The sequence below is a fragment of the Palaemon carinicauda genome, chromosome 18 (genome assembly GCF_036898095.1).
Source record: "Palaemon carinicauda isolate YSFRI2023 chromosome 18, ASM3689809v2, whole genome shotgun sequence".
Classification (NCBI taxonomy): domain Eukaryota; kingdom Metazoa; phylum Arthropoda; class Malacostraca; order Decapoda; family Palaemonidae; genus Palaemon; species Palaemon carinicauda.
In genome coordinates, this window is record NC_090742.1 from 96,635,431 (window position 1) to 96,644,682 (window position 9,252).

The following is a 9,252-nucleotide window of genomic DNA, read 5'->3' on the forward strand; positions in this document are numbered from 1 at the left end:
GGTGAATTATACACTAAGAAATCAGAACAAAGAATCTAAAGATCAAATAGCCACATTTCCTACCAGTAAAATAATAAAAATTTAGATAGTTACAGAGAAGTTGAATTATGGATTATGGTGAAAGCACAAATTATCCTAGATATAACCGAAGGATAAGCAGTTCTATAGGACAAATTCAGTTCGAGGAAATGATCAATACAGAGATAATAGTGAAAAAAAAAACATGTTTAAATATAGGGAAAGATTTCATATGAAAGGTGCTAAAAAGGGGGCTAAATTTTGTAAGTATTGTCAAATTGGTGGTCACACAGAACAGTAATTTTGGCATCAAGATAAGAACTAAATAACAAAATAACAGGAAACCCTCTCCAGAATACTCCGCTGGCAAAGACAAAGGAAAACCCTAATCCTACCAATAGTACAGAAATAAAGCATTTTTCAGAGAAGCGACTATACCTGGTTATAAAAAAAGAGTCAGGAAGACAGTGAAATACTTGATAAGAAGGAGAGTATAGGTAATGGAGGATCATCAATTTTGCAGTACAGTTGAGATGTTAAGACTCAGTACATAATTTATTTAGGTATTTTGTTCCCCCCCAAAATCCCGTTTCAGCTATAAATGTAGTTCAAAACGATATAATGATGATGAATCTATTTTATTTGTAAGAAATATAGGCTAAGAATAAAATAAGACAATCAGAAATCATGTTTCTAACTTGTCAATGAAAATTCTATTACAAAACTGATCACTTCCTAGAAGTTAGCTTTGATAGTTGAAACCAACCACACAAGGGAGGGAAGTGGAAATTGAATAAAAGAAAGCAAGGATGAAAAAATGTCTAAAAATAGGAAATAGAGAATAAAGCGAATATACGCCTTGCAATTACATAAAAAATGACCCATGAATAAAAAAAATAATGTCGCCAGTGAATTCAATGGAATATCAGAAATAAAAAGGAATTCCAAAAAGTAATATTGCTATATGCAAATGGAATATAAAGGAATATATATTGCTATGATCCGATGAGTAAAAGAATTATATTGCTATCAGGCAAATTAATTATGATTGAGTTCTGTTGCTTAAAAAGGAAATAAAGAATAAATTCTGATCAGTACTGAAAATAATTAGATAGATATTAGCTAAGAAGTCATATTGATGTCTAATAGAATAACTCGCATAAAAATCTACAAAAGAAAAAATAGACTCTCAGATTTTGTCAGAATAGACAATTATTTATGTAATTCAGATGAAGGAAAATGAATACAAATATTTGGATTATAGATTACCCCGATGAAATACTTATGAATGGCTGGCAATTAGTTTTTGTAGCAGTGAGGATTGCAGATAAAGTAATCATAGTACTGAAAGGGGCATAGCCTACAATAAGGAATTAAGATGAAGGATAGATAAGAGATAAATAACACTGATTTTCCAAAATGCCCCCACACCCCCCAAAAAAGATTAATATGAATATTAGATAAAATACGCTGAAAATAGCTATTTCAGGCGATAGGTTAGGTTACACAGATCGATTGAAGCACCAAGTAAATAAAGATGACATCGCCAAACATTTTTTATTACAAATTACCCAAAAACACCTTTCCGCAAACACCCCATGAAGAAGCCTCCTTATAGATCTCCAATGATAATATTCCAAACAAAGATGAAAGTTATAAAATTGTAATAAATGGCTAAAAGTCCCTTATAAAATGCTTATCCAAGTAATAAATAATGTTTATACCCACTTAGCTGATATTTGAAAGTGCCATAAGACGAAGAATTCAAACCATTAATGGCTTTTAGCATTCAAAAAAGAAAATCTATAATTTCATGTGATACCAGTGGGGTCACATCAACTCCTTTGAATATTGTTACATTAATATTGCAGATTTAGGAGACAGAGAATGCATAAGTTTATTGAAATCATGTCAATATGCTCAGTAATTATATGGAGAACCATTTGAAAATATTAGAACTAATCTTAGAACAATGGAGAATAGCAATATAAAAGATTAAAGTTGAAAGGTGTCAAATCCCCAAGATAAATAGGACATGTAATCAAAGTAGATAGATTGCGCATAATAGAAGGGAAATAAGAGTTTTAGTTGAATATCCTGCTCCACAAAAGTTGGAAGTGGTTAAGATGACTTTTAAAAATGATATGATCCTATACACTATTTATGGGGCACTTTACTACCATAGTCAAGCCTTCAACATAGTAATAAGAAAAATATGTATTATATGAATGAAACATTGAACAGGGTAAAGGCTTTTCAAACTTAAGGGAGGTGTATATTAGTGAGTGATCCTATACTATTTTATCGATATTTTATGAAGGAGTTTTATTTAGCTTCAAATACACATTGTATGTTTTAGTATAGAAAGCTTAAACCCGAATGAGAGTATTTTATTATGATAATAGTCTTAAATAACGTAAAACGCTGGTAAGTTTGATACTTTAGCAGATGGATTATCTGAAGGATCATCGCTACTAATAATATGTTTTAGTTGTCAAGAAATAGACTTAGATTTAGAATAAGTTAAAATATAATAAAAGAACCAAGAGGTCATTAGAAAGGTCATAGGACACTTGTTATAAAATAGGAATTCTAGGTTATAATTTCAAATTAATTAATGGTACATAATTATAGAAAGATGTGAGAGGAAAGTAGTAAAGATAACACATGTTGACACGAGATCCAGTGATAAAAAAAGAATAAAATGGAAATTAATTATTTTTGTTATAATAAAGACGAAAAAATCTGTGACTGAATGCCCTACGTGTGATAGATATAGAGGTCATGTAAATGTTAGAGTTCCTTTAGTAAGTACTGTACCATTGCATTTTATATCTCTTTGAGGTAGTTCAAACCAACCAAAGGGACCGTTTCCCAAAGCTTGACAGGTGATAAGTACAAACTGGTCTCCATATATTATTTAACTAGAGAAAGATCGGACTGCCGTGTAAGTAACCGAAGCTTTAAAGTTCATAAAAATCACTAGGTATTTGTGTCTTGTGACACCTCTCTCGAACAATTCACCAGAATTTACTAGTGAAATGATGAAGAAATTGTACAATATTTACTAATGTAAGAGGTGAGAAACAACCCCTTATAAGCCAATTATCAATGGAACAGTAGAAAAGACAAATAATTCCCATCACAGAATGAGATTCAGTTTTAGAAGATGTCAAATTTATTCTGATTGATTCAGTGAATGAAACGTTAGGAAAAACCATACATTTATATATATATATATATATATATATATATATATATATATATATATATATATATATATATATATATATATATATATATATATATATATATATATATATATTGATATAAGAAAGACTACCAAACTCCTTTTCTTAGGTAACGCAAAGTCTCCTAGGCAATTATATGACTATTCAAGGTAACAAACTAATAAGTATGGTAATTTTGTGAGGGAAATATGCCATAAAATAAATATAAGTTTGAAATCGTATATCAAAATAAATGTTACCCAACGTGTGAACGAAAATAATGTCTCCTGCAAATAAAAGGACCTTACCGAGTGTTAAATATATGAATGAATATGATACTAGAACATATGATAAACTTAGATATACTATATCATTCAAGTTTACATAAATATAACCAATTAATATGAAGAAAGAACAATTACTAAAACAATTTATAATGCAAAAAGATTCATAGGTGAACTATGTTTATCGAGTCATCTTGAATATAACTGATAAAATTTAAGAAAAGAGAAAATATAATAATAATTCCAGAGGTAAGGATAGATTCGTTTTTAGTGTAACGAATATTCTTATTGCCGTCATAAATACACTGAAAACCATATAAAGAAATCTTTTAATAGTGTACAGTAAATACTATAGACTGAGTTATGTTCATTACACTTGTATCCTTTAAAAAAAATAAAACAATAATTCTGGAAAACACAATAAATTAAATATTTCACTATTATGTATATAAACCATAAATTCATTTGAATAAATGTTTGATAAGTGGAAAAAAAAAATGAAAAGTGTGTATTTTTTTCATGTTCACAAGGGTTGTAATTTGATAAAATTGAGATGTTAGATTATTATAACTTGAATGTTATGACTCAATTGAGGTGTGAAATTATTGTTTATGTAAATCAAACAAAAACCTCTCAAGATATCAGCAAAACGCACTTTTATCTTATAACCGAGGTTCAATTATTCATAAACTGTGTTTACTATGCTCCAAGTGTGTTTCTTCATTATGTGATGAATAACCTGTTGATTATAAAGAATTATGAAATTAAGGGGAAAATTAAAAACTTTAAGTTCGGACGTTCGAAGGTGATAAAAACTCTACAGCCTTTTTTATGATTACACTATGGTTTATAAACAAGAAGTTACACCATTTTAAACTGAAATTTATGTTTAATACTTTGCTGATAATGTTTATCATTCTCATAATATATAATGTTGTGAAATATTTTTTATTAAGAAAACTAAATAAACATAAGGGATTTACTATTGATCTTTACCGGAAACTAGTAAACTAATGTTTGATGCATGCTAATGTGTATGAGTATAGTTTCCACAGGAAACCAAGGATACATACTTGAGTGATGTCATGAATTATATATTAATTCTATAAACTAATAGACAGAAAGAGACAAAGGTGAATTATATTGATTTCATTAACATATGAATATAGAGAGAGACGCATAATTTTATAAATAGAGGTGAACATAAATTGTTAGGAATTGTTGATATTTGTGTTTTGTAAACCAATGGATTTTAATCCATAACATCACTTCCAATTTGCAAAGCAGCGAAGGTGTGTTGGCATTTTAGTTATAAACACTATACTATTGGAAGAGGAAAAAAAATGTCTTTAAAGCCAAGCAGCCAGTGAAGGCCTGATAAACACCGGATTCTTTGATGATGAACTGCGTTGGCAGAAGTCCAATCACGTGATTATCACTGTCCGCCGTGTTTGAAAACGCCCAAGCACGAAGCATTTAAAAGAAGGAAGAATTAGAGGAAAAGTTACTCTTTGCTATGGGAACCAGCTCTTCTAGAAGATGGACAATCCAAAACAAAGCCATTATTCTCTAGTCTTGAGTATTATTATAGCCTGTGTATCATGGTCTTCCACTGTCTTGGGGTAGAGTTTACTTGCTTGAGGGTACACATTGGAGCACTTTATATATATATATATATATATATATATATATATATATATATATATATATATATACATATACATATATATATATATATATATAAAGTATATATATACATATATATATATATATATATATATATATATATATATATATATACATATATATATATATATAAAGTATATATATACATATATATATATATATATATATATATATATATATATATATACATATATATATATATATATATATATATATATATATATATATATATATATATATAAAGTATATATATATATATATATATATATATATATATATATATATATATATATATATATATATATATAATTTATCTTCGATTCATTATTTTCAAGTTTTTATAATTCATGGATGAGAGATAGATTTCAATGTTGTTACTGATCTTTAAATATTTTATAGTCACTACTTCTATTGAAGTTTCATTATTTCTTTTCCTCAATAGGCTATTTATCCTGTTGGGTCCTTTGGGCTTATAGCATACTGATTCTCCAGCTAGGGTTGTAGCCTAGCAAGTAATAATAATAATAATAATAATAATAATCCAGTGTCCTTTAATGGTAGTCGACTAAGCAGCATAGTCTACCCGAACTTAGAATGCCAGCCATTCTCTGCTCCACCTTCCCCCACATATCGGGGTTATGCATACTGTAGCTACTACATTCTGTTCTACAGCCCGGGACAGATACGCACCAAAACATCATGACATAGTTCCCCACTATACTTCAAGAAAATGGGATTCCGATCAGAATGGAGAGGGTGCAGGAGAATGACTTATTTTTGCAGCCCAACGCGTGATCTCAGTCGAAATGAGAAATGACCGATGAGATCCCCAGTTGACAGAAGATAGATGAAAGACGACCGATGAGGGTCACCAGTTGACTGAAGAATGAAGAGAGATGAAAAAACAAGAGAACATAATGTGCAGTTAGCGAAGTAGAAGGTCCACAAGCTTTCCATGCCGTCTTGAAGGAAATTGTGTATTTTTGCTTCAAGTTCAGTGTAACGTTCTGTTTTCTTTTTCTGCACAATATTTATTTGATTTATAGCACTCAATCCATACGGTACTATCCATACCAAAAAGTTCCTGAGATATGGCCTTGTTGATTGAATTTGCATAATTAAAAGAATAACTCTGTCTCTGTGAATAATGAGAACAACTCTAATTCGTAAATTATTCAGAAAGAATCAATAATAATTCACAAAGCTCTACCAATCAAATGATCAAGATAATGACTTTTTGTATTGTAGTTTACCAGCAAAAGAACTTTCTACATCATCCCTTAACCAGGAACTTCTGGAATACTGCTCTCCACCTAAGTCTGGAATCAGCATTCAAGGATGCCTTCCAGCATCTATGGGACATTATGGATGTATATTCATTTCTATGGCTACACGTACACTTGTACCCGCACCTTCTATCGCTACTGGTTGAGATTTCTAGAGAACTGGCCCCCTTTCCCAACCTTTCGAACCAATCACACATCCGCATCTTCCACAACTGAGTGGAGTTTTCACATCTTGAAGTCTGGAAATTATCCAGCTTCTCCTCATTGAGAGAGGATTGTTGCAAAAGGCTACATAACATATTTCTATATACCTCAAGATGTTATCTTCAGTTTATTGAGGAAAATGGTACATTTTCTGTGTTAATGGTGTTTAAATGGTTTCTATCCTCTCGGAAACACTATATCACATTTGGCCAAATTTTTACTCTATATCAGAGAGGATACTCTCTGCTCAATATCAAGAGTGAAAGGCTATCACTCAGCGTTGAGCTAGGGCTTTAAGCTAAAAGGAATTTGGTAGAGCTATCAATGCTCATACACAGATTTGAAGAAGCATTCCCTTCATCGGAAGTGAGATCACTTTCTTGGTACATTACCAAATTTCTCCATTCCTTAAAAGAGATACTGTATGAGCCACTGAATCTGGCTACGAACTGTAATCTCACCTTGAAAACAGTTTTTTTTTCTTATAAGTTATGGCCTCAGCCAAGATATTTAGTGAGGTTCATAGTCTCTCCGACGACATTTTCATTGTAGGATATGGGAGCAGGTCTCGTTCTCCTTCATCCCTAAGTTTACTTCAAAGATCCTAAATACATTTTTCCCATTTTGATGTTCACATCCTTTTGGATATCGGGTCATATTTGGGTAAGCAACAATACTGATCATCTGCTTTTTGGTTCTGGGAAAGAACTAAAGGACAATCTAAAGTGTACATCTGGAGCTTATCCCCATATAAAAAAAATTTCTTTGTTAGTAATGGGAGTGCTAAGAAGAAGGTGATCAAAACCATAATCTCTGCATTGATTGGTGGGGTCACTAACTATGTACTCAATCCAGTACCTTCCCCCAAAAGGGGGCCATATAATACAGCTCATGATGTTCTGCTTCTTACAGGATTTGACCTAGAGGTTACTAGATGGATTTTCACCAGGACCCGTGGTAGCTACACAACAATTGGTTTGGCTACACTAGTTCCTCTCATAGAATCATTAGAAGCAGATTGGGAGCAGATGTTCTGTTTTAATCTGGGTGAATGTTAGAATGACTGAATTTTTCTTTTTTTCATCTTCCCCTCTCTGGGCGTACAGAATCAAACACCCTGTCAGCTGGACTCGTTCTGTGTGTAGGTAGCCCCATGTAGCATATCCAAACACTCCATATGCAGGAGCGTGAAAAATGTCTAGTATATCATACCATGTGAAATATATTCACATACCTTTTACTTTAATTCGTCTGAAACAATATCAAAGACTGTTCTTCATGTTATGTAATCTTTATGACACAGGCTGTTGACCAGCTTAAAGTGTCAAGCCAGCGGTTATCGGGGTGTAAGGGCTCTCCATTCCCTACACAATATGATACTTGAATTTAAAAATCCTAAGTAATAGTTCTATCTACTTTGTAAGGGTAATTTTGCCCGCCAAAGGATAAGTCTCCCATGTAATGAACGAAGGTTTGCATTTGTAGAGGAACAAATGACAATTTTTCCTAACAATGCAAACCTGAGATCTTTGCTCAAATTTACCCGCTAAAAACTACCCGGTGAGTCCCGACTGCAATCAATGTGGACTGTCAGTGATCAAGTTTGGTGATGGTGCCTCCTTGATGACGACTGGTAATAACAAGTTCATTTTTAACACACCTTGTTAGAAGTTACGACTTTGAAGACATCTACTCATATGTAAATAACTCAAGTTTTTATTGTTAGGAAAAAAATAAATTGCTCCCACATTTGACATTTTGCTTTGATTGTTACTTTTGAGATATCAGAGTACTAATATAGCTCTGCCATGCCAACAGTTTCTTCCTAGTGTCCCAGCCCAGAGATCTTCTAATAAATCGGACTCTTTCAACACTGAAACTTTTTTAACATCCTGACTGTTCCAGTAACTCGTCCTATCCACTCGTAGAGTCTGGTCCAGAACAGATCTTCCCACTGTCATTTGCGTAATAGAGAGGCGAACAGGTGATTGTATCAGATCTTATCTCAGCAATCATGCAAGCCTCAAGAAGCTAAATGGTGTTATCATGTTTTACAGCAGAGATCCTCTCTAACTTAGGATATGTAGGACCTTCTGAAGTTAGATGCACCTCGGTACCCTGGTCTTTCGTTTGATTTTCAGTGACCAAGGAATTTGGGGCTACATAGCCTAGGAAAGAATGAGAGCCAAGAGAAGTCCACTTATCAAAAGATACCAATTAATGCTCATTCATCCCTTCTGTCTCTAAGGAGATTACCCCGTTCCGTTTGTGGATTGGCTATCGATTGTCTTAAGGGAAGCTTAAGGAATGTTGAGGGGACTTGTCGATTATACGACACCCAGTTTTAGTCCATTGCCTAAGAACGCAGATATCTATAAAATTACTAAGGTCATTGCACTCACTTATGTGAAGGTGATAAAACATCTTTTGCTGTCAGAAAGGCCAATTCCTCATGGGCAGTTTCCCGTTGATTGTTCCTATAGTTCTTGAAGTTGTTACTAGTCATAAACCAGCATTCCCTTTTATTCTGGTTGATTGTAAATA